This window comes from Nomascus leucogenys, chromosome 20 (assembly GCF_006542625.1).
Source record: "Nomascus leucogenys isolate Asia chromosome 20, Asia_NLE_v1, whole genome shotgun sequence".
Lineage (NCBI taxonomy): Eukaryota > Metazoa > Chordata > Mammalia > Primates > Hylobatidae > Nomascus > Nomascus leucogenys.
Window position 1 is genome coordinate 8170710 of NC_044400.1, and position 27843 is coordinate 8198552.

General features: G+C 38.4%; 1 protein-coding gene across 1 annotated transcript in view; it reads left to right on the forward strand.

The window, feature by feature from the left end:
* GTDC1 (glycosyltransferase like domain containing 1) overlaps window positions 1-8441 on the forward strand; it is a 453744-nt gene extending 445303 nt beyond the window's left edge. The window contains exon 14 of the mRNA XM_030801481.1: window positions 8038-8441. The gene's annotated coding sequence lies outside the window, so the exon portion shown is untranslated. The remainder of the gene's footprint in view (window positions 1-8037) is intronic.
* Window positions 8442-27843: the final 19402 nt, after the last annotated feature.

Sequence of the window (27843 nt, forward strand, 5' to 3'; positions counted from 1 at the left end):
CAAACCTATGGAAGCCAGATTTTAGACAAAAAGGGATTTTTTTGTCAGACTGTCAGTCTCTGAATTTCATCACAATCTGTTCAGCTGTTTTTGTTGCAGGCAGGCGTAAAACGTACTGGGTAAGTGTGTGTTTGTATTTATTATTAAAATGGGGATGCTAAATCCTGCTTTCGAACAGTCCTCACATTCTTTAAGTCTGTACTGGTCATAGAGAAGCAGAATCGTGATGTGTGTGTGTGTAAGGCATACATGAAGGTGAGGGAGCTGGTGCAATGGCAAACACCCATGGGCAGTGACTCTTTGCAAAATTAAGTTTCTGAGCATTTTAAAAATGACCCTGGCATTTTGCTTCAGTAACTTTTCCTGCACTTACAAGTATTAATTCTTGCCTTGAAGAGGGATGGGGAAATGATGTTTTGGTGGCAGATCTAAATAAGTTTTATTCAATGTCATGATTCCTTTATCCCATCCTCTGCACTAATCTAAAAATAATAACTGGGGTTGACAGTTTCAACAGCATTTAGTGTACGTGTATGATTGTATGCAAAAATTGCCGAAAAGAATATTGACGATAGAACTTGAACCTCCAGTAGGTGAGACATTATAGTAAAAAACAAACACATGTCAAATCATATAGAATTTTATGAAGCAAATTCTTCCTTCAGCCAGGGCTTTTTGATACATAGCACTTGATGTACAGAGCCTCACCTATTGGAAATGAGATGAAGCCGATATTTCCCTCGATGTTTCCCATGGTGACTCACACCTGCAATCCCAGCACTTTGGGAGGCTGAGACAAGTGGATTCCTTGCGCCCAGGAGTTTAAGATCAGCCTGGGCAATGTGGTGAGACCCCATCTCTACAAAAAAATGCGAAAATTAGCCAGTGTGGTGATGCACGCCTGCAGTTGCAGCTACTTGGGAGGCTAAGGTGGGAGGATCATCTCAGCCCAGGTAGTTGAGGCTGCAGTGAGCCGTGATTGAGTCACTGCACTCCAGCCTGACAGAGTGAGACCCCGTCTCAATTAAAAAAAAAACCCAAACAAATGATATTACCCTTCATAAATGAAGCTCTTTTGCAAAAAGATGATAATACAGTTGTTCCTAATTGGATTTACTAAGACAATGTGAACATTTGTCTATTTTCATGTTTTAAAGATCTACAATAGAAATTTTACCTTTAACTGAGGGTATTAGGCATCTATGGCTGCCATAATAAAATATCTCGGACTGGGTGACTTAATCGGCAGAAATGTATTTCCTCATAGTCTGGAGGCAGGAGGTCTAAGCACTCCTGGTTTGAAGACAGCACATTCTCGCTGTGCTGCTACGTGGCCTTGTCTCGTGTGAGCAGAGGGAATATCTCTGGTGTGTCTCTTCCTCTCTTATAAGGACAGTGGTCCCATTGGATTAGGGTCCCACCCAAATGACCTCACTTAACCTTAATTACCCCCATTCAGGACCTATCTCCAAATACAGAGACATTGGGAGTTGGAGCTTCAATATACGCGTTTTGTAGGGTACAATTCAGTTTATAACACGGACATAAACCCACAGGCTCACTGGAGTTCTAAATCTCTGCTTCTGGCCAGCTTTAGATCAACTCAGTGTAAGAGTCATCTCCACATTCTGATCAGAAGTTCTGATTTGAAATTTTTTATGTTTATGATTAATAACATATGGGAAAAATGAATGCTTGTTGCTCTATAAATGTGGTTTGGTGGACAAATTATTTCTAAACATAGGGTCTTTGAAGAAAAAATAATTAAAGGCATTCTTGGTGGTTAAAAGGGGTTGGGAGTCACTGGAGAGTCTACTACCTGCCTTCAGAGGTGGATTTAACCAGGGAGTCCCTTGAGATCACATTCAGCTTTCAGAGCTGAGAGTCTGTGTCTGAGTGGAAAGAAGTAGACTGTTTCTTCTCTGCTGTCACACCACAACAATCAACACAGATGACTTCTGTGACCAAATGTGTGTAGGATTCCCCCTCACCCCTCTACACTAAGCAAGCCATCACTTCTACAGGGGACTTCAGCCAGGTGTCCTCTAATTCAAATCAATCCCAGCACCGTCAACCTGGAGTTAGTGATAGATCCCATAGGGTGAGGGTGCTGCCACAAGACTGCGGCCACTTCCGATGCCAACTGCAAGCCCCAGGTTAGTTTCCCTGTGCTTCAGAGCCACTGGCTATAAATTGGGGTTCCTATAACCCCCTCCTTGGATTCAATTAATTTGCTTAGAGTGGCTCACAGGACTCAGGGAACACTTTACTTCATTCACTGGTTTATAAGAAAGGATATTATAAATAACACAGATGAAGACAGGCATAAGGTAAAGTATGGGGTTAGGGGTGTGCAGCTTCCATGCCTTGTCCAGGGACACCAGCCTCCAGGAAACTTCATGGGTTCAGCTATCTGGAAGCTTTCTAAACCCTTTAGTTTTGAGTTGTTATGGTGGCTTCATTACCTAGGCATGATGGATTAAACGAATGTCCATTGGCCATTGGGGATCAACTGAAACTTTGGCCCTCTTAGCTCCCCAAAGGTTGAGGGGGAGTGGGGCTGAAAGCTCCAATCCTCTAATCTTGCCTTGGTCTTTCCTGTGACCAGCCCCATCCTGAAGCTACCTAGAGGCAGCCAGCCCCAGTAAACTCAATAACATACTTTGGAGATTCTAAGGATTTTAGGAGTTGTATGTCAGGAAATGAGGTTGAAGAAAATATATGTGTTTTGCAATATCAAACTATGAATTCAGGTTGTACTTACAATTATATCTAAAGAATGAAGAATTATATGATATAGAGAACCCATTGAAATATAACAAAGTAGTTCTCCCTCCAAATTTTTAAAGAAGTGACTATTGCTACCAGATTTACAAAGAATAATAAAAATTCCCAATCCTGGCTGTGTACTCGAAGACTGGTTGTCTGGATGCTCACCAATCTCATTTCCTCTTCTGGGGCACACAGGGAGACTCCATTTCCCAGGCTCCTTCAGGCTGGGCCGTGTGATTAAGTCCTGGCCAATTGGAAGTGGATGGAAATGATGTGTGACAGTTCTAGGACTGGCTATAAAACTGTGTGATTTTTCATAATCTTTCTTCTCCTTCAATAGCAACAATGGAGGCCATGTATTGAAATCATATGACACGAAGAGCCTGAGCTTTATAGTTATCACCTGAAAGAAGAATTCAGAAAAACTCTGATTTTGGGGGGAACAAAAAATAAACTTTATTGTGAATCCACTGAAATTTGGGGATTGTTTGTTACAGCAGATAACATTAATTGTCTTTACTAATATAATACTAAGAAAAAAATTTTAAGAATTTTTGACAGCAACCTAAGTTTTGTCTATTGAAAGATACATACTGTTTAAGAAATACTATTCAAAAATACAGAATTTCCATTTGCCTAATCATCTTAAGAAGTCTAATGTAGTTGCTATCATTGGATCACTTTTGTCTCCCACAGCAAGATTCTGGTCAGAATCTTTCTAAATTGACTATTAGTTAATGTTTTCCACTAGGCACACCCACAAATCACAACAGGGCTTCAGACTTCAACCTGTTTCCATCTTCGATAATATCAAATGCTGGGAAAATTGATTTAAGGTCCTGATTAGATGCCACCTATACTTTCCCCTTTCCCCTAAATTATACCCTGCTGAAAACTCTGTATCTTCTGAATTCCATTTGTCTAGGAAAATCACTGTGTATGTCAGGTTGTGCCTGATGTACCTACCCTGTGAGTTTGCAGTGGCTGCTGAGGGCAGTGTGTTGTGAAGGACTCAGAGGTGGTGACTGAGTTCATTGGAATTCTCTTTGTCTGCCAAGGGCCAGAGAGTGGGGAGTAAAGGCCGGTGTGTCACATCGTTGCCCATCACTGGCTAACCCTGCGTTTCAGAATATTAAACACAGCATCTACCTTGGTTAGGGTCCAGTCCTGTTGAAAATGATGAAACCCATCTAAGGCCATACCCTTGATCCAATAAGTACCGTTCTATTGTGCAGCAGTTGGTTGCTATTTTTGGAGCTGTGTTCATTTAGGTCAGACTTACACTAATTTGTTGGGCTCATTTCCAATCACCATTGAAGATGGCATTGTATAATATCTGCTATATAGAGTTTAGAGTTCATGAACATGCTAACAGATTCTGTGCCTTCTATTAGAATGCCAAAGGTGATGGTAGGTTTTAGTAAGTGAGCATTGTCATAGACTGTTGATGGGGCTGTACATTGCTATAAATTTTCTGTAGTACAATCTAGTTATGTGCACCAAAATGTAAAGTATATCTACACTTTGACTCAGTAACTGTACTTTTTGGACTTTATCCTAAAAATACAAGTGGATGTTTACATATAAGGCTATCAACTACAGCCTTGTTTTTAGTACCAATATCCATCATTAAAGGACGGGTAGAATAAGTTATAATATACTCATATAATGGAACACTATGCAGTCTTTGAATTAGATAAGGCAGACCAATGTGGCATGAAAAGCTATTCTTGATACAATGTAAAATAAAGAATGCAGGTTGTAGAACAGTTTGCACAGTATTAATTTGTCTAATGTGCAGCTCACAGAGAAGTGCATATTATTATTCTATCTAGTGTATTTATGAAAGCCTTTTATGATAAAATATCATAAATAGTAAATGCTGGAAGTACATATTCCATATGTTAAAAAGAGATTACATTTTTAGGATAGAATGGAAACAAGGAGAGTGGCGTGGTTGAGTCAGCTGAACGTTACATACTTCTGCATTGTTCAATTTTTTTCAATTACCTTTTTGTCAGCAAAAGCAGTATAATTATTTTATTCTGAGAAGAATAAAAGAAACATTAGAAGCTAAGAATTCCTCTATTTTCTTTAAAATAAAATCCTAATACAAGAATTCAAAAATCTATAGAAGATGCATAGATTCTCCTTATATATATTGAAGTTTACCTTTATGGGAAAACAATCAACCTAAGGAAATTGGAGGCAATCGGCCAGGTGTGGTGGCTCACACCTGTAATCCCAGCACTTTGGGAGGCCGAGGAAGGCAGATCACGAGGTCAGGAGTTCAAGACCAGCCTGACCAATATGGTGAAACCCCCATCTCTATTAAAAATACAAAAATTAGCTGGGCGTGGTGGTGTGCACCTGTAGTCACAGCTACTCAGGAGGCTGAGGGAGGAGAACTGCTTGAACCCGGGAGGTGGAGGTTGCAGTGAGCCGAGATCTCGCCAGTGCACTCCAGCCTGGGCAACAGAGCGAGATTCCATCTCAAAAAAAAAAAAAAAAAAAAAAAAAAGAAAAGAAAAAGAAAATGGAAGTAATCATGGTCTGCATTGTGAAGTCTGGTTTTATATCCAAATTTTTGTGGAAGTTTCCTATTTCTGGAGAATACTAGGTGATGTATCAAATGACAAGAAAATGCAGTAAAAAGTAGAGAACCCAATCAAGAAGGTCAGTGTGTGTAGTGGGTGGCACAGTTATAGGTTTTTACCTGCCTGGATTCTGTTTCCCCTTCTTCTGGTAATAGACATAATAATGCCAGCTGCTTCCCATATTTTAGTGGTTCAGTGGGCCCTGCTCTATTCTGGCCAGTGGGTAGACATGGGACTGAAGCTACGTCCATGAATCTCTACTAAGAACTGAATTTTGTACACAATTACACAGGGAATAATTAGAGCTTCTTACATCCCTAGAAGCCTAGTTTTGTTTTGTTCTGTTTATTTGTATTTTAACTTTTCCAAGGCCTTGTCATTCACTTATTCAACAAGTATTTATTTATGCCCAGTACTTGGCAAAATAGTAAAATATCCTTGTCCTAATATTCTACTGAAGACAGCCAATTATAAATACAAATCAGCAAGCATAAAGTCTACGAGACAATCGTAAGTGCAAAGGAGAAAAAACAAAGGAAGGCAGGAAGATAAGTTCACTGTTGGATTAGGATTGACATTTTTTTTTTTTTTTTTTTTTTTTTGAGACGGAGTCTGGCTCTGTCGCCCAGGCTGGAGTGCAGTGGTGCAATCTCGGCTCACTGCAAACTCCGCTTCCCAGGTTCACGCCATTCTCCTGCCTCAGCCTCCCGAGTAGCTGGGACTACAGGCGCACGCCACTACGCCCGGCTAATTTTTTGTGTTTTTAGTAGAGACGAGGTTTCACTGTGTTAGCCAGGATAGTCTTGATCTCCTGACCTCGTGATCCACCCGCCTTGGCCTCCCAAAGTGCTGGGATTACAGGCGTGAGCCACCGCTCCCGGCCAGGATTGACATTTTAAGTAGACATCAATGAAGGACTCTCTGAGAAGGTGACGTATGAGAAAAGACCAGAAGGGGGTGTAGGAGTGAGCCACACAGAGATCTGGGGAAAGCTCTGGAAATGCAGAGGTCTGAGGTGCACCAGGCATGTGTGAGTGGAACAGAGGGAAGGAGGAAGGGTAGCAGGTGGCAAGGTCAGAGAGGTCTGGGGCTGGAGGCAGATCACATAGGGCCACATAGGGCAGAGTAAAGATATGAGCTTCACCTCTGCAAGAGATAAGAGCCGCTGATAGGTTTCAGTGGAAACATGACATTACTTGACCAACATTTAAACACAATCTATCTCCATGAGGTTGAAAATAGCCCGAAGAAGGGCTGGGGCAGAAGTGGAGAGACCAGTTAGGAAGCTCCCACATTCATCCAGGTGAGGGATGACAGTGGCTTGGAACAGAGCGGCAGACCTTGAGGTGATGAGAAACAGTGGGATTCTGGAAACGCAGTTGACCTTTGAACAACATGGGTCTGAACTGAGTGGGTCCATTTATACACGGATTTTTTTCAACCAAACACAGATGAGGGGTGAGAAATATAATATATATTTCTATACAGAGGGCTGACTTTTGGTATACATGGTTCCACAGGGCCACAGCAGGACCTGAGTATGCATGGATTTGAGTATACATGGGGGTCCTGGAACTAATCCCCTGAGTATACAGAGGGATGACTATGTTCTGTTTATCAGCTTTCCTTTGACTCTACCAGGAACTCCATCTACTGTCTATTTTTCTTTTCAAAGCTAGACATTTTGGATTTTTATTCTTGCAACTCAGGAACACCAACAGATTCAGAATGTCCATAAATAATGGGAAAAACAAGATGCTTTTACTAACTCTGTGACCCTGGGTAAATGGCTTAACTCTCTGCATCTCATTTCTTCATCTGTAAATTAGGAAAGTAATAACAGATTGAACCATATGAAATTGTCATTTTGACAGGCCAGAAATGGTCAAATATTAACACTTTCATATGGCTCACCTCTAAGCCATACTGTATTTGTTGTCTTGAGGATTAAATAAGCTAATACAGGTAAAACACTTAGAACCATGTCTAGCGCATCGTAAGAGCTAAGTGTTAGTTGTTATTGCTCTTATTATTATCAGTGCTTTACATTTCCAACATTTTTTCACATTCCTTTTCTAATTCAGTCCTTGTGACAGCTTAGTGGGACAGGCAGGGCAAGCAGCATCACTCACAGGCTCAAAAGAGCCTTCTGCAGCACTTTAGAAGGTGTCTGTTCACACATCATGCCATTTGATTCTCACAACAACCCCATGTGGTATGAAGCACACGTATTCAAGTCTGCTTTGTGTATTTAAATAATGAAATAATAAGAAAATAAGTAGTTCATATATGTTTGATTTATTTCCCCCAATAATAGGATAAGATTGTTATGTGTTACCCTCACATGGATATTTTAATTGATGAGATGCATGAAAGCAGAGTTCGGAGCTCTCGATCTTTAAGATCCAGTTCAGTGACCATGTCCTGCAGGCTCCAGAGCTCTTCGCTCCCATCTGTTGGTAGAGAGCGCTGCTCTGTGAACAGTACATGTGGTGTGCTTGCCTTTCTGTGTGTCCTACCGCCTCTGCTTGGACTCCCTGTTTGTCTCTGATTTCTGCATGCTCGTAGAGTATCAGACACAAAGTGGCTGGCCAATAAATGGTTAAAAAATGAACAAAGAACTAAGTAAAGGAATGAATGAATGATGATTATTTGGTTTATTTATTAGGAAACCAAGACCCTCATAGTGAAGTGAATTGCTTAATTTCAACACAACTATGAAATGAATTAGTCAAGAGTCACGCCCAGGTGGTGGAAAATCATGTCCAGAATGCCATCCAATGTGGCATGAAACTTCAGACCAAAATGAAACCGTAGGTGTGCTCAGCTTGGAGTGTGCCTACAAGACGAAAACCCACCCCAGATGGCATATCCAATTTAATCAACATCACCTGTGAGCCAAACTGAACAGTAAATGTTAAGACAGGATCACTAATAATGGGGACCTGGAATGTAGCCAGAATTAAAACAATGATCTGCTTAACAATCCCTCTGGGCTGGATGCATGTGGAGAACGGATAAATGCTGGATATCGAAACAGCTGCTCTATGGCAAACTGAAATGGGGCAATCATAGATAGCAAAGGGAGAAGAAACACTTGAAAGTTGTCTTAAATAAAGTAGCGCTTTAAATAATGTGTGACCTAGCTGTGGCCTTTTGAGAAGCAGCCACCACACACAAACTACCCTGGCGTGCATCTCTGGAGAATGAGGTGGCTTTGGGTGAACAAAGCCTATGGAAGTAGAAAAGGCAATGACGGCTGGTGCCACCCGTCCTGATACACAGATTGTGTTAATCCAAACTAACGCTGGGAATCACCTCAGAACACAGAGGCCAGTCCTCCAAATGGAAATCCCATGGGTCACCTCTTCCTGAAATCTGCCTCCTAAATATGACCATTTTCTGCAAATGCCTTGTAGCCATTGTATAAAATCCCATGTCTTTCATATACTGTCTATTGTCTAATTATTTTAAAATTATGATTACATGGTATCTTCTCATCAGGATCACAAATTGCCTTAGAACAGAAACCAAAGTTGATGTTCAAAATAAGTAATCACCAGCATGGCACAGGCCAAGACCAACCAGAATGCTAGTTTGTAACACCATCCTGGCTGGTCCGGCCATTGCCCCCCTTCTTTTCGGTTGATGACTTTAAACTAGGAAGTATAGTAGGACTGTAAACAAAGGACTTCCTGATTGATTGATTCCCCATGTTCATTTTTGTACTTGTCTGTCATTTGGGGAAATCCCATATCAGTGTGTAATTTATCATCCACACAACTGTATTAAAATAAGCATGCTAATTACAGACCTAGGAGTAGGGACGGAAAAATAAGCAGGCAAACAAGTAAAGAATCGGTTGTTCAAAATAAAATTTTCGTGTATTTAATAGTCATTTTGAAATACATACTCTCTGTTACTGTGCTTATCCTTGGGAATACAGATAAAAAGAATGTATTTACTTACAGAACATATAGTTGAGTAGAAATACACATTTCACCACTGCTACCATCAACTATAATGTGTCCAAATGTTTTAAGAATAAGTTGTTATAACTTTTTGTATTGATATGTAGTATTTGGACACATTTATGGGGTACATGTGATATTTTGTTACATGCACAGAATATGCAATGATCAAGTCAGGGTATCTGGAATATCCACCACCTCAGGTACTTATCATTTCTATTTGTTGGGAACATTTCATGCCCTCTTTTCTAGCTATTCTGAAATATACAATACATTGTGGTTAATTGTAATCATCCCCTATTCTAATTGAAACATTAGAGCTTATCTCTTCAATTGAACTGTGTATTTGGACCCATTAACCAACCTTTTTCATCTCTCCCCCATTATAATTATTTTAACAGCTGTAAGATCACTGTAGAGTCAGTAAGCATAGTTGAATTTCATGTGTATAAACATCGGATCGTCTCCTCCAAACTTCCCCGTGCAGGAATTCCTATCACAGCTTCCCTGAGAGGAGGTTAGCAGATTTGACTATTTACAATAGTTGGGAGAGGGGCTATTGCCTCATAAAGGAAGCTACATGTTTTTAATTAAAAGAATGTTCATATTTTTAAAAAGCAGTTTGCAAGATATTCTATAATTGTGGATTTTCCCTACATGCCCTTCTCTAAACCATTTACTATGAATTTAGGTAAACTGCCTCTTCAGATCCAAGAGATTTTTAACCTATAACAAAATGTCTTCTGATTTTGATCCTTAAATAGGAGAGAGTTATCAAATGTAACTTTCACTAAATCTCAGTAGCCATAGGATTACATCTGATGAAAGGGCATTTATTTATTTAGAGATGGAGCCTCACTCTGTTGCCCAGGCTGGAGTGCAGTGGCGTGATCTCGGCTCACTGCAACCTCTGCCTTCCGGGTTCAAGCGATTCTCCTGCCTCAGCCTCCCGAGTAGCTAGGACTACAGGCACCCACCACCACGCCTGGCTAATTTTTTGTATTTTTAGTAGAGATGAGGTTTCACCGTGTTAGCCAGGATGGTCTCAATCTCCTGACCTCGTCATCCGCCTGCCTCGGCCTCCCAAAGTGTTGGGATTACAGGCGTGAGCCACCGCATCCCGCTGCGAAAGGGTATTTATATAGCAGAAAAACTTCAGGGTAGCAAAGGAAATTGTCATCCCTTTCCCCTTGTCCTCATTTATTTCGGTCTTTTGAACCCAGTTGGTAAGTTGTTCACTAATCACTTCATTTAGCTTGTAACACAAACTTTCTGCATTTTTTAACAAGTTTGACTTGGGTAAACATTTTATTGAGTATCTACTGAAATCTGTCTTGGAATAGATACAGGCCTACTATCCGAACTCTCAAGGAGCTTATAGTCCAATGAAGAATGGCAGAAATGTAAGCAAATAAGAGCAACACAGTGTTGTAAACACTTGCGAGAGGGCATGAGCAGGAATGGATGGGCACCACCAAGAAAGGCATGGCCAGTTCTCTTTTCCCACGTGCACTGGCCTTGGCCAAGATAATCATGTTCTGATGAGAGGAGAAAATAATTTTCTTTAACCTACGAGGCAGGCGTCTGTGGGACATAGCCTGTATGTAGATCCTTGTAGGTAGATCATTTAATTAGGATGTTCTTCTCTGTAGCTTTCCCATGGATGTTTTAGGATTCATAGTGATAGTTTGAGTATGTTCCTGGAGAACAATCTCTACTAGATTTCCAACAATTCATAAGGTCTCAATGGGTAAACTGTTGAAAATCACCTACACTACCATCACATAGCATTTATATCTTTGGGCCTATTTCTGATATATCTGTATCTGTAAATCTTTATCTGTAGAGAGGCACTTCATCATTTGAAGAAAATACAGGTGACAAGATGACAGTGATCACAAATACTTTCTACCACCACCACCACCACCACATTCCAGGTTATTTGTTTTGAGCCTGGTCTCTGAGACACCTTCTAGGTGACCAGAATAAATTCTCTTGTCTCTCTGACATTGTTTGGTGTTGCTACCAATTAAACTCCAACTGTAAAGCAGCTTTGTAAGAACACTGCAGTGTCACATTACAGAAAACAGATGTCAAAATAAAGGTTCACTAATTTGAAGCAACTTACGTAAATAGAACCCTCAGGTATGTCTGTGACCACAAGAGGAGAAGCAATTGTATTTGTGCAGTTGAATGGTACCAGGGACAGGCTCTTTCCTTGATATGCCAACAGAGAGAATTTTGTTAGCAGTATTCTGTGAACAAAACACTTAAGAGAATGTATGTATACAATAGTTTTGAAAAAAAGGGTTACTGACACAGATGCCAATTTGGTGGGGCATATGGAACATTTACACTTGCCTTTTTCTTTCTTTCTTGCTACAGCTGGTGCTGATTTAGTATGTGAAATTTTACTAGCAGGAGTGCTAATCAAGACAGAGATTCTGTAAGGATTTAGTCATTTATGTAGGGGAAACAACGGGTATCATTAAAAAGTAGAAGATCATCTTATGGAAAAACATTATCATTATCAACCTCATTTTTAAACCAAACAGACACGATGGTACTGTAAGTATCACTTTAGCAGCCGAAGAAGTCAGAATGTTTTCCTTATAATGTTCTAAGAGGATTGCACTCACAGTTTAAAGTTTTGGTAGAGGCACGTTAAAGTTTGGTGTGTCAGAGTAATGCAAAAGGGTGAGCAATTTAACAGTTAGTTGTTTAACTTCTCTTTACAGTGCTTTGGCAAAACTACTTGTTGGAAACATCAGTTTTTTTAAGGAACAAAATTTAGTTATGATAATACAGAAGGTGAATGCATTTTTCTGAATCATTTGGGGGAAGTTGTGGGAAAGGGAAAAATGTGAAGGGTTTGATTTGATTTTTTTTCCTTCTGTATTTGAATACAAAGTTTTGCAACACGAGGCCTGATTTTGTCTAATAATCCCACTGGCCATACAGGAGTTCAGAGAAAAATTAAATTTAAAAAAATCTTTTCTAAGTAGCAACAAAATTATTGTCGGTACATTAAATATGTTGTACAGGTGGCTTGGTAGAGTTGCAGACCTGAACGGCAGCTACAAGACATCTGCTGCCTGGGGAATCTTGCAATGTGGCGAAGTGGTGTTTGTAGCTCCCTATGGAAGGGTGCCAGCTGCCCAGGCCTTCGCTTCTGCAGATGAGCGGAGAGTCTTGTGGGGGCTTCAGTGAAGCCGCGCGTCGTCCCATCCTCCTCTGTCTGAGAATTTAAAGGACAAGGAGGACCTGCTGTGAAAAACCAGTGAGATGGTGTTGGGCGAGTTGTAGATCATCTTTCGAATATTCCCCAAGGGCTTTGTCCATCAGTATGAAAATGAGCACATGCCTGCAACGAAACCATTTTAATTCTATTTTTAGGTTGAATTTCTAGGACCTACTGCAAATTTTTTATTATTCTCATGATTCATGTCTTAAAAGTCCTCAGAAGAGATATTTGAAGAAAAGTAAAGTTTGCTAAAATGGAAGCAATAAAATATTTTATTCTAAAATAATTAATGGTTATAAATGTCTTAGATGTTTTGTTTGTTTTCCATTTTGACATAAATATGGCACTCTTAAAAGCAGAATACAAATTATAACTTATAAATATTAGTGACTTACTAACAGGCCAATTAAAATTCATTTAGGGCGTGTCCCACCACAGGCCAAACACTATGTTAAAAGCATGAGGGACAAAGATTGTAAAACACAACCCACAGCCCTTGCTCATAATCTTGAATATTTAAAAATTAATTAGCAAATATCTTAATTATTTTATTTACTCAGGTTTTAATGACTTTTTTTACTATAAATAAGCTTGACCATTTGAGCTATCTGATTGAAACTGGAAAAGTTGAAGACCTATCCCTAAATACACGAAGATAAAAGGATGAGTAGGTTGGTACTGTGTCAAAATTTAAAACAAACACTAACTTCTTCCCCTTTTCCCTTCCATCAAAAATTCCTTCCATCCGTAAAATTGTCTAAGAAATAAAGTTTTAAGAAAGAAAAGGGCAGGGCCACCAGTTAAGGGGATATGTGATTACTTAAACACACTTGACAAAAGAGAATAATGAATTTTTTTTAAAGTAAAAAATTAGAGAGATTAAAAAAGTATTTTTAGACTTATGTTTACACACACACACACACACACACATACACTTTAAATTGTGGTGATTTCTGAGCACTAATAAATTCCCTTTAAAAATTCTGTTAGGTTATGTTCAAGGAAATAATGTTTGTTTCTGAAATTGTAACTGATGAATATTGTTTGAGAATTTCCTCAGTGAGGCGATCATTTAAATGGAAAACATTTGTGATAGGTCCTGGGGAAAACCCATTCTTTCCCCCTATAACTACCTGAGATTGGCTGCTAATCATTTATTTTGCTGTCCATACTTATGAGTAATAAGGAAAAATAAAATGTCATGTTTGAAAAAGGAACAGGTATCCGTTTTCTTTAAAATACATTGGCTTAGTCAGCTGAAGAATAAATTAGGATGGTCCACAAACTGTTAACAGTGACAGCAAGCATATGGCAAATTTGAACTGTCTGCAGGTCAACTTTTACTTTTGCTTTCCAAATGTCTGTCAGTCATTGTTAGGATCTAAATACACGTGTTAATGGGTGAAATTCAGTGATATGAAATCGTTTAGCAAATTCTTGGAGCAAGTGATTTTTTTTTTTGGTCTTTGTCTCTCATACACAAACCTTCCTTGATCGCAGTCTTAGAAAATTTTACGCAGAAAGAACAAACCCTCTGAAAGGTATTGTTGCCTTTTCTTTGTTCAGTTAGGAAAAAGACAAACAGTATAGTCATATGGCATGTGCGTGTGAGTGCGTGAATGTGATATGTGCACATTGATTGATTTCTCCAAGAACCAGTATGGTGCTCAGGTTGGTGCCTTTGCCATCATTATGACTGTCCACCTTTCACTGTGGCAATGGAGAGCCATCTTTTAATTTCTCTCTATCAGAGCACCCTTGCTTTCTAAAGTCAGTCATGTTTATGGCAGTGGAGACCAACGACAGTTTGATCGTAGTGGGTATTCTGCCAAAGGTAGTAATAAGAGGACAAGCAAGTGCAGCTAGGATGAAAATTGAAGTGGAACTCCTGGGACAGATTGGAAGCAGGTTAGAGAAAAAGACGTGAGAGAAAGAAAAGGAGGAAGAGAAAAGACTTGGAATAGAAAAGTCTTGAAAAGGCAAACCACCAAACATCCAAAAGGATGAAGGCACTGACCTCAACAAGTTTTCCTGCATGAGGACGAGAAAATGGATGGACTGCAAGGGGCGGGAGCTGCCTCGGTTTTGAAACACCTCCTTCAGAGCAAGTCCTGTGCTGCCTCTGAAAAGATTATGGAGTCAAGTGTTGGAAGCAAGAAATGCTATTCATTTCTCCAGGGCCAGAAGAATTCTGATCATATTTTTAAAATTGCTTGTCAAAATAATAGGGATGCATTGCTTTTTAAGACACCAGAGTTTTCAAGAAGCTCAGTGGTGGAATGTTCTTTGTAGGCAGGGGCTAATGGTAGGAGATTCTGTAAGAGAACCGAGCTCCCTACTAGCAATGGGGATGATTGGATCATTGAAGAGCAGAAGTCAGGTGGCAGCACTTAAGTGTCAGAAGCAAAGTACAGAATTACCACACTGGGTAACAAGGTCATAATGGCAGGCAGAAGAGACTGCAGCCCCTGTGGCAGCAGTTGCCCTGAGGTACGTCAATCTTCTCTGTTTGGCAGGTGTAATTGGGCAGAATAATCTTAGAAGCAGGGCTGCTGCTACAGAATGTGGAATATGTTGCTTCTCAGGCCCATTGTGACCGTAAAAGAGCAATCACAGTAACTAGGTCTGAGAAGGACATGGAAACAGATCCTAGAGATGAGAACCTGGGTCAACGCACCAGGCAAGCAACACCTACCAGCAAAAGTGCTAACCGAAAGAGGGACTGTACCATGAGTGGTGCTATGGTTTGGGTATTTATCCCCTCCAAATATAATTTGATCCCCAGTGTTGGAGATGCTGGAGATGGGGCCTAGTTGGAAGTGTCTGTGTCATGGGGGTGGATCCCTTATGAATGGCTTAGTGTCATCCTCATGGTGATGAGTGAGTTCTCGCTCCATTTGTTCCCATGACGATTGTTAAAAAGAGCCTGGCACCTGCCTCCCCTCTCTTTTGTTATGTGGCATCTGCTCCCCTTGCTTTCCACCATGAGTGCAAGCAGCCTGAGGCCCTCAGCAGAAGTGGATGCTTGTGCTATGCTTCCTGTGCAGCCTGCAGAGACACGAGCCAAATAAACCTCGAATTCTTTATAAATTACCCAGCCTCAAGTATTCCTTCATAGCAATGCAAAATGGACTGAGATGGGTGATTTTAAGGAGAGTGGATGAATGTCAGCTATTGCCTTGAAGTCAGCTGCTACAGTGGGGGCTGTAGTCTGTCCCATGTAACCTTCTTCTTGCAAAGTTTTCCTGAAAATGCCGACCAACCGGAATCCTGAAAAAGCTATGCCTAAGTGGAAATATTTAGTTATCCATAGAAATGAGATTTCCTGGTATAAAGGATTTTACAATATCTCCTTTTTACTGCCTAAGGTTTTTAATAGACTTCTGACTAATTAGCCTCAACCTGTGTGTCTGTAGGTCTTAGATGTGATGACGTTTACAACCTTGATAGCTGCTTCATGGTAGCCAAGGTTGTTGGAGTAGGTCATGAATGCTGCCAGCTGGCTTCTTCTACAAACTCATGCCATCTGACTTCAGCTATGGACCCTCCTTGCTATGGAACAGTCTTTTAGTCTCTGTTTTTTTCCCTACTGTATTTCCCACAGCTGCTATTCCAAACCTTTTCCATTGTCCTCAAGTTCAGAAAACTATTCCTGTACATTTTGTATCAGCAGAGGACCTCAAAACATACTTCTCAGTGATTGAGGTTATCCAGTCCAAACCCTAGCTTCTTAATCCTCACTTGGCTTTTGGGATGCTGTTCTCTTGTGGGTATCTTTCTACCTTTCCATTGCTTGCTCCTATTTCTCTTCCCACTTCTCAATCAGGGACTTTCCTACAGTTCTCTTTGGTCATCATAACCATCCTCCTATTAATATGCCAGGCGCAAATTACATCAGTGTCATTGCATCCGTTCTGTCAGCAATTCTGTCAATTATATGTTTGCAGGTTTCTCTTTAAATCTGTGTTTGGTATTGCCCAGATTAGAATCTTATTTTCTCCCTTCTAGATAGTAGTCTCTCTTCTTTATGTCAATCAGAATAATCTTTCTAAAACATAGACTCGATCAATTTTCCCGACTCAGATTTTGTTTTCACTTTTTATTATAAATAAAATGCTTAATATTTTATTGTGAATATACTTTCTTTTGTGAAATGCAGCATACTAGAAGAATATATATATGATATGTAAGTAGCATCTAAACATAATAAAATGATCACTGCTCACAATTCAGCTTAAGAAATAAAATACTACTTTTACTTTTGAAAGCCTTTGTTTTGTGAGTTCCTGCCCAATTGCACCCCCTTCCTCTATCCCATTACATCTTCTCTCCTTTACCTAAAAGTAATCAGCATCTGGAGTTAGGTTTATTTCCTTGTTTCCCTTAAAGTTTACCATAGATGTATATATATAAATCTATGTAGAGATGATATGCATATGTTTAAATAAAAATATGTGTTACAGTGTTGTTTCATTTTGCCTGTTTTTGAACTTTGTATATAGAGAAATTATAATGTATTATTCTACAACTTGCTATTTTCACGCATATGTCTTTGAGAATTTATTTATGTTGATGCATGTCTCTGTAATTTGTGTATTTTCACTCTTGCATAGTATTCCATTTCAAGAATGCATCCCAGTTAATTTTTTATTCTTCTTTTATTGGGTATTTGGATTGACTTATTATCACAAAAATGTTACTATAAATGTTCTTGCATAGGTTTCCTCATGTTCATGTATTCAAGTGTTTTTCTAAGATGTATACCTAGAGGTGGTATTGCTGGGTATGCACAAATTCACTATTTCCAAATAATTCCAACTTGTTTTCCAAAGTGATTTTACCAATTTACTCTATACAAGCAGTGTATGGGAGTTTTCCTTGGTCTACATATTAGGTTGGTGCAAAGCTAATTGTGGTTTTTGACATTAAAAGTAATCGTTAAAAACTGCAATTACTTTTGCACCAACCTACCAACCTTACCAATACCTGGCATTTTTAGACTTTAATTTCTGTGTTCTATTTGGATGTGACATTGTATTTCATGGTAGAATTAATACACATTTCCTTGATCACAATTGACATTGAGAAATTTCTCATGTTTACTGTCTATTCATCTCCTGTGAAAAACTATTTCATCGTATCTTTTTTTCATTTTTAGTAAGAAAAATGTTTGATTTTTTTTTTCCTGGCTGATTTTTGTACTTTTTGTAGAGACAGGTTTTTCCCATGTTGGCCTGGCTGGTCTTGAACTCCTGAGCTCAAATGATCTGCCTGCTTTTACCTCCCCAAATGCTAGGATTACAGGCATGAGCCACTGCACCCGGCAGGTTGTTTGACTTTTAAATTTTAATTCACGGGATTTAAAAACTGATATCAGATAGTAATCCCTTATCAATCTTTTCTGTTTTGGTTTACGCTTTTTGTTTACTTTAAAATTATTTATTACCCTGAAGTGATAAATACGTTTTCTTATGTTCCCTTTTAAAGTTAAAGTCTTTCTTTTCTTATTTAAGTTATTGATCCATCTGGAATTAATTGTTAACAGGGTGGAAGATACTACTACATGTTTTTCCATATGTATGATCGATTGTCCCAGCATAGTTTATTGATAAATTTATCCCATTGCCACCGATTTGTAATGCTAGTTCTTTCATTTATCAGGTTTCCGTCTAGGTGCATAGATCTGATTCTGGGACCTCTGTCCTGTTCCACTAGTCTAGGGTTTATCTCCACACTGCTGGCTTCTATGTTTACTATATGGCTTTCTTTACTGTTGTTTTTTATTTTTTCATATAGTTTCAAGTTACTTTCTAGTGTCCTTTTATTTCAGCTTAGAGAACTTCCTTTAGCATTTCTTGTAGGGCAAGTCTAGTGACAAATTCCCTTAGGTTTTTAAAATCTGATATCTTGATTTTCCCTTCATTTTTAAAGGATGGTTTTACCAGGTATTGAATTCTTGGTTGACAGATTTTTTTTTTCTTTTAGCACTTTAAATATGTAACCATGTCATCCCATTCCTTCTAGCCTCACTGACTTTTGAAGAGAAATCAGCTTATGGTCTTATGAAGGATTCCTTGTATGGGATGAGTTGCTTCTCTTTTGCTGGTCCAAAATTCTGCCTTCATCTTTTGAAATATTAGCTATCATATGTCTTGGTGTGAATCTCTTTGCATTTATCGTCCATAGGCATAGAGTTCATTGAGCTTCTTGGGTGTGTAGGTTCATATCTTTCATTAAATTTGGAACATATTCAGCCACACTTTCTTCGAGAGTTCTCTCTGTCCCTTTCTCTCCTCCCCTCCCCTCTGGGATTACCATTATGTGTAGTTAGTTTCTTGTTGGTGCCCCATAGTTTGTTAGGCTATGCTCAATTTTCTTCATTCTTTTTGGTTCTCTTATTGGATCATCTCAGTTGACTTATATTTAAGTTAATCAATTCTTCTGTCTGCTCATACCTGTTGTTGAAAACCTCTAGTGAATTTTTCAACTCCAGAATCTCTATGTGATTTCCTTTTACATTTTGTATATCTTTATTGACACATTCTCTCTCTCTCTTTTTTTTGAGATGAGGCCTCACTATGTTGTCCAGGTTGCAATGCAGTGGCTATTCACAGGCACAATTATAGTGCACTGCAGCCTCAAACTCCTGGTCTCAAGCAGTCCTCCTGCCTCAGTCTCCCAAGTAGCTGGGACTACAGCTGTATGTCATGCTATTCTCTATTTGTTGAGACAGCATTTATCTCATTTCCTTAAGTTATTTTTTATGCTTTCTTTACTTCTTTAAGCTTACGTAATACAGTTTATTTAAAGCCTTCTTCCAATAGGTCTAATGGCTGGGTATCTCCATGAACAGTTTCTATTAATTTTTTGATTAATATAAATGGCCCTGTGAATGGGCCATACTCTCTTATTTCTTTTCATGCTTCATAATTTATTTTGTTGAGTACTAGATATTTTGAATATTAAAATGTGGCAAGTCTGAAAATTAGATTCTTTCCTCTTCCTTGAGGCTTGTTTTTCCTGCTTGGTATGGGTTGTGGTTGTTTGCTTGTTCAGTGAATTTTCTAAATTAGTTTTAAGTCTCTCTGAGTGTTTTCTTTTTCTCTTTTTTTTTTTTTTTTTTTTTTTTTATCATATGTAGCCATTGAACTCTGTGTTCTTCTAGCTTAGTGGTCAGCTTGTGTTTTCACAGAGGTACCTTAGACACTTGGCACTGAAAAAAAAAGGAAGAAGAAGAAGGAGTAGGAGGTAAAAAAGGAGAAAAGGAGAGGGAGAAGAAAAATAAAAAGATAAAATTCTCTCAGTCTTTGTAGATTTGCTTTGTGTTTGGGCACTTCTTCAATCCTTAGCCAGGCTGTTTAAAACTCTACCTTAGCATTCACTTCCTACCTGAATGGAGATCAAAGCATACTAAGAGGTGAAAGCTTAGGTTTTCTGACACCTTTTCTAGTATGCATCCCAGCTCTGGGGACACTTGGGTTGGGTGAAACACAAGGAAGCTTTTATGCTGGTCTTTGATGAAACTACCAGGCAGGGTGAAACCCACACCATAATTCTTTAAGAATACGGTTTGTATTGCTCCCTCTGGCACCAGCAACCTGCATCAGGAGTACAGGCTGCTGTTCTCATGGCTGCTGCAGTTTGGGGTGTGAAGGATGGTACACAGGCACTTTAAAATGCTGCACGACTCTTGTACCACTCTCCTACCACATATAGAAGCTTCTTTCTTTATCAAGTCATCCCTTGGTTGTTGTAAGTTTTTTTTACTGGTTTTTCAAGTTCTTTAAAAGTTGATTCTGACAGTTTTTGCTAGCTTATTAGTTGCCTTTAGAAAAGAATGAAGCCCTGTGGTTTCCTAGTCTGACATTTCCCTGGCATTGCTCCTTTATACTATTATTTTGCTTTTCTATATTCATTTAAAATCAGTTTATCAAGTTTCATGAAAAACCTGCTTTTTTTCAATTAAACTTTTTAGTTTGAGATAATTGTAGATTTACATGCAGAGATAATACATAGATCCCATGTACCATTTACCCAGTTTTCCCCAATGAAAACATCTTGTAAAAGTATAGTAGATATCACAGCTAGGATATTGACACTGATATTCAAGACACAAAGCATTCTCCTGACACAAAGATCACTCATGTTTCCATTTTGTAGTCACACCCACTTCCCTCCTACTTCCACCCTTTCCTTAACCCTTGATAACCACTAGTCTATTTTCCATTTCTATAATCTTGTTATTTCTAGAGTGTTATACAAATGGAACCGTACAGTATATAACATTTTGGGATTTATTTTTTAACTCAGCATAATTGTCTGGGAATTTATTGAAGTTGTTCCAGTTATAACCATTTTTTTATTGTTGAATTATTATTTATTTATTGGTACAGATGTATCACAGATGGTTTAACATTCACCCTTTGAAGGACGTGTGGGTTGTTTCTAGTTTGGATCTACTACAAATAACACTGTTGTAAACACTTGTGTGCAGGTTTTTGTGTGAACATACGTCTTCATTTATGACCAGATAAATGCTCAGCAGGGAAATTGCTGGGTTGTTGTATGGTAACTGCATACCATCACTTAGTTTCTTAAGGAACTGCCAAACTGTGTCCAGAGTGGGGCAATGGTGAAAGTTCTGAATTTCCAGTGGACATCTTCAGATACCACCTCAGTGGAGAGAGGATGATAGGGATACAAGTTCAGGCTCCCCTCATGTAGTCTCCACTGTCAGCACACTGGGGAAATCTAATCCAGCCAGTGGGAAAAATGTTGTGGCCTTCTATGAAGGCCTACTTTTTCTTCTTGGACATTAACCCAGCAGGATGTTAGGTACCTATTTACAGCCTGGCAAAAGTAGAAGTTCAAGTTATTAGCTTGGCCTTTGCTGGTGGGGTGGGGATGGGGCTACCAATTTTTCTGTATTGTTTGTCGGAAGTACAGTGGTTGATGTTCAAAAGTTTTCTGTCTTGCTAAGCTGCTCCTTTGTCCTTGGACTAGCAGGCATTTTGGAGACATTTTTGGTCTGTGACCACTGACATTACTGTTTTGTTGGCTTCTTCAGTTCCAAGTTTGGGATATATGAACAAAAAGAAAACCCAAGGATCTTATCACCATATTATACCTCAGGTCCTGTGTTTCTTGGCCAGTCTGCCTTCTTCTCTCCACCCCTAGAGTGTTCTGGTGTGTGTGTGTGTGTGTGTGTGTGTTTTGGGTTTTTAGTTGTACTGCATTTACAGCAAAATGTACAGCCACTCTATTTTACCAAAAGCAGAAGTATGTTCTGGTTGGGGTTTGTTGTGAATCATAATGAATCTAAAAATCAATTTGGCAGAATAAAAATCTTTATGATTAACCATGAATATAGTATGCCTTTGCTTTTAAGCCTTTATTATATTTCTTCAATAAAGTTTTATAATATCCTACTCAAATGTCTTGTATATCTTGTTGGACTTATTCCTTAGGTACTTTATGTTTTCAGATGTTATTATCAATAGTATTTTAAAAATTATCTTGTGTTGGGATGTATAGATTGTAGTTTAATTCATGTTCCACTTGTATATATTAACTTCATTACATTTTCTTGTATGTTCTAACAATTTGTCTTTAGACTTTTAAAATGTAGACAGTAATATTGTTTTCGAATCCTGATAATGTTATTTTTTCCTTCTATTTCCTTTTGTATAACTTTTATTACTCTTTCTTGTCTTGTTGTAAGACTCTTCCGTGCAATGCTGAATAGAAGTAGTGACAGAAAGCAATTTTGTCACATTCTTGAACTGAAAGATAATCTTACGATTGCTGCATGTGCTTTTGCAGTTACTCTTTACCAGAATAAAGAAAATTTCTTCTATTCCTAGTTTGCAGAGTTTTATTAAATGGGTATTGAGTTTTATTGAATGCTCTTACTGCATCTATGGGGGTGATTTCGATTTTCTCCTTTAATCTTTTAATGTAATGAATTAATTTTGTAATTTTCTAATGTTGAATCAACTTTGCATTTCTGGAATAATCAACATTTGGTGATAATGTATTATCTTTTTCATATATCCCTGGATTTACTTTGTTAATGTAGGTTAGCATTTTTCATTTATCCTGTGAAATTGACTCATAATTATGTTTCAAACTGACTCTGTGTGGTTTTTGTGTAAAGGATGTGCCAGCCTCATCCAACATATTAGAGAGCAAGTCCTCTTTTTCCCTTTTCTAAAAGAATGAAATAATTTGATCCTTAACTGCTTGATAGAATGCATCAAAAGAAATATTTCAATAAGGTGTTTTTCTTCGTAGAAAATTTCAATCCATGTTTTTAGTTTCTTGAGTGAGTTCTAAGGTGGTTTAGATTTTCTAGGTTTTTGTATGTTTTAATAACATATTTTTCTAGAAATGTGTTCATTTCAGTGAATCATTCACATGTACTGTTTTTAAGTTGATATAATATTCTCCTACCATCTCTTTAGTATGTGCTGCATCACTAATTAAGTACCCCTTTCATTCCTCACATTGTATATTTTGCTTTCTCTCTCTCTTCTTATTTTTGTCAGAGATACATTCTTTATTACTTTCATCATAGAACCAACTTTTAGCTGTATTGATGCTGTGTCTTGTACCTTTAATTTTCATTTAGTTATTTTATCCTTGTACTTCACTGTTGACTTCCATTTGCCTTGTTGTGTTGATCCCTTTTCTGCCTTGGCCTCAGGTTTGTGTCCTGTCACTAAAGCATGACTATGAAATTGACATTCTAGGCCACCACGAATTAGTAGATACTACAAGGCAAAAGTCCATTCCAAATCTCTTTCACTTCTTGAGATTTTTGTCTTTGGTTTCTAGAGACTCCTTTATGATTACAGAAGCTCATCTAGGCATTGCAAAATGGCATCTTTTATATTTTGCCTACTGTTTTTGGGTGTGCTTCCTAGAAGAGGTTTCTCAGAAATGACCCTGCCTGGTGACCCTCAAATACTCTCCAGGACTCTTAGTATCTAGAAACCATGTCCAAATTCCAGAATTTTTAAGGGCTCTCACCTCAACTTGCCTTTCCTGGCTGTCTTTCCTGTCAGGTGATGCCCTTTTCCATAGGGAAACTTCCTTTTAATTCTAGACACAGATCAATGTCATTTATTAGTGATAACTTCCTAAGTGTTTGAATACATAAGCACTCTGTTCTACAACATTGCTAACAGGTCATATAGATATTTCTTTCTTACGGCACTATTCAGTGTTTGCTGAATGAAAGAATTTATGCTCGTCTTTTCTGTTGGGGTTTGAGTTCCTTGAGGAGAGGAACTGTGCCTGACACAGGGTAGCAATTCCACAGTGATTGCTTGTGGAATGAATGTGTGTAATTTTCAGTCTTTCTCCTCACTTCACATGTATTTTCTCCTGAGTCCACCTTTGAGGCTCTGGCTATACAAGTAATTACCCATAAAGTAATAGGACCCTATATAGTCACTAGAATTTTTCTTTTCTGTAGATTTAAGCACCTGTGGCCCAGCTCTTAAATGGTATTAACCAAATTACACTGAGCATTTTGGTTGTACCTTTGAGTTCCGGAGTCTAATTGCTCGTAATGAAACACTGGAGTCATAATTTGATGGTCTGTAGGTTTCTCAGCTGTTTCTGTCTATGAGAAAATGTATAATGGGATATTTTGCACGTGACTGTCTATATTTTATATGCAACACATCAGTGTTGTGTAAATTTTGTGAACAACTTCTATTATCTTTGAAACCACAGAAGCAACAAACAGTTATAATTATAGTCTGAAGAAGTGATAGTGTTTCAAATATGCCTACAGTCGTGGTATTACAATGAGAATGTTCTGTTTGCCTGCAGCTTTCACTGTGCTCAATGACATCAAAATTATACCAAATTTTAACAGAAACTTCTGTCCTTAAACAGAAACAGCTTGTTTGAAAAGCTAAGAGTTTTCTTTCTTCTGAATTCTTTGATTCTTTACTGAATAAAAGTGGTAGAAACGGTAAATATCATGGCATAACTACATTCTTTGTTACTTGCCGGCTGGTTTTACTATCATCGAGTAATAGGTATTCTACTTTGCTCCACATGGGGAATGAATACACTTTATTTAAAACTTCTTTCTGTGCATCTGCTACTTGTCAACTCATGATCTTCTGATCCTTGAAGATTTGACAACCCTGTGATTTGCTGTAATGGAATTACTGAAAAGTTATCAACAAAGACGTTGCAATGTAAGAATGCAAAGTAAGTCCTTAGATGTTTAGAGGGAAATAAACTTCAAAGGGGATAGTGGCCACAAAGAAATACCTGAATCATACAATTTTTGGTGTGCTTCTGCATGTCTTTAATTTTGCCAACTGGGAGAGAGGATGTTTATGTTGCCATCTCTTTTCCCTGGCCGTGACTTATTTTTTTCTATAGCTTATTCATTAACACCTCATATGGTACTGAATACACCTCAGACAGGGACAGTCGAGTCAAAGAAAATGCTACTTAGCATCAGAAAATCTCGATTCTAGTCCTACCTCATCTTGTCATTTTTGCCATTGACTGTGGCAGAAACATTAGATCAGTCTTTCAATTTTTCTGAGCCTGTATTTCTTTGTCTGTAAAACGTTAAGTAGGTGGTGGGTTACAAAAGTGATCCTCCAAGTCTGCTCCCTGGACCAGTAACATTAATATGATCTGAGAACTCATTAAGAAGCAAATTCTTGGGCCTCACCCCAACTCTGAAGCTCTGAAAGTGGAACTCAGCAATCTGTATGTTCATAAGCTCTTTAGGTGAATCTAAGAATACACATTAATAAACTTTAGAAAACTTCTAACTGGAAACTTACATGAGTATCTATGAATGTTAGAGTAATCTAGGCCTACATGGATGTTAAGTAGGCATATTCCTCTGCTTGTAATTAAATTTAAAATTTGGATTCCAAACACAGATTTAGAAGCATATGTAAGAAAAAAAAGAAAAAGAATACTGAAAGTGTTGTCCAAAAAAAGTAATTACTCTAAAAATGTTTTTGAATATAAGCATTTGCAGAATTTGCCTCCGTTTGACACTGCAAAATGAACTTGATATTTCTGTCATACGTGTATCTTGATGAGTATTTCCACTGAATGATCATCACTGCTTAATGCCTGTGATTTCAGAAAAAATAATTTAAAATTATTCAGATTTATTGTAATTGAGTTCTTATATTTATGAAGGAGAACAGTTAATAATCTGTTCTACATAAGTGCACATATGGCTAAAATTTTTGTTATTGAATATTTGGGCCTTTGGTCTCCTATATAAGAAAAATGTCCTTGTGTTTAACCACTTCTGTGCTTTGTTAGCATATGCTTTACCTAACAGCCTGTCTGGCTCCATTTTTTTATTAGTGTAGGAGAGTTTGCGGTAGTGATTTTGTTTTTCGAGGATTGGTATTATTACATTAACCATGGCTTTATGCTTTCCAAGGTCTCTAAAAGAGGGAGTTGGAGAAACTTTTATTCGTAGTATAAATAAGTTAACACATCTATGACAGAGAATGCAGTCAGTTTTTAAATAAAACCTAGTATTATAGTAAATTTAGAAAGTAAGTTAGGTGTGGTGGTGCTCGCTTATAGTCCTAGTTACTTGGGAGGCTAAGGGGGGAAGATAGCTTGAACCCAGGGGTTTGAGACCAGTCTGGGCAACAAAGCAAGACCTCATCTCTAAAACAGTAAAATGAGAACTGAGAAAGGGGAGGAGGATAATTATTACTTTTTATCTTGCGTTGATGAACAGGATAAAATCTGAGGGTCTATTCTCAATAAATCTTTGCTTTTTATAAGAGAATCCAAAGTTAATCTAAAGGCTGAAAGAGATGATGAGTATATGTCACAATTTGATGTGTATTTTCACAACTAATTTCCAGAAGCCTGTGAAAAATGAGCTAAAACATTAATTGGTTTTACTGTTTCTTTGCAACTGGAAATAGCTCAAAGAGGCAGACTAAAAGCAGTAAGAAATAAGTTTCTATTACAAAATCAAGTGAAATGCAAAAGACATTTTGAGAAGTTATTCCTGACCAAATATTTATTGAACACCTACCATGTACTAGGTTCTGTGTTTGAAACTGGGGATAGGCAAATGAAGAAGATATGTCTTGCCCATTGGAGATTAGGATCTAGTCAGAGAGACACACATTACAAAGTAATTTCTGGCTGGGCGCGGTGGCTCACGCCTGTAATCCCAGCACTTTGGGAGGCCGAGGCGGGTGGATCACGAGGTCAGGAGATCGAGAACATCCTGGCTAACATGGTGAAACCCCATCTCTACTAAAAATACAAAAAATTAGCCAGGCGTGGTGGTGGGCGCCTGTAGTCCCAGCTACTCAGGAGGCTGAGGCAGGAGAATGGCGTGAACCTGGGAGGCAGAGCTTGCAGTGGGCTGAGATCACGCCACTGCAGTCCAGCCTGGGCGACAGAGCGAGACTCCGTCTCAAAAAATAAATAAATTCATAAATTAATTAATAAAATAATAATATTTCTACAAATTATGATTAAATATCCATTTCAATATAAATATCCAGTTCAGTAAGTGCTATGGAAAAGATATGTATACTGCAATGATAATGCATAATAAAGATAGAGCCTAGTCAGGATAAGGGAAGACTTTGACATAAGTTTTGACGATGTCATTCTGACTGCTATTTGGACAATGGAAGGTAGGAGGGAAAAGGAATGTGAAGAACTGGTTAGGAGGCCATTGTAGTGATCCAGGTACTGTTCTAGGCCTTTGGTATAGAAATCCCTGCACGTGTGGAACCTATGTTGCAATGCAAAAGTTATACACAAAGTACCAAGAATACATAAAAAATTTTGCATAACTATCGTCCTAGTTTTCTGACATTGCGTAGCAAACCAGCTCAAAATTTAGTGGCTAAAGATGATAATTTATTATGTCTCCTGGTTTTAAGAGTTGGCTGGGCTCACTTGGGGATTCTCTCAGAATCTGTCATGTGGTTGCAGTAGCAGACACTGAAGTCATCTGAATCATCCACCAACATGGGCTGTTTTTCACACAGGCCTGATATGTCAACACACCTCCATGTAGCACACATTCCTTTCAGCACGGCAGCCTGAATGTCTTACACAGTGGCTCAGGGCTTTAAAAGACAGGAAATCAAAACTTTCGGTCCTCTTGAAGGACTCTTCAGTTGGAACTAGCATAGTATCATTTCTACTATATTCAACTGGGCAAAGCAGTCACAGGCCAGTGTGGATTCCAATTTGTTTAAGAGTGAAT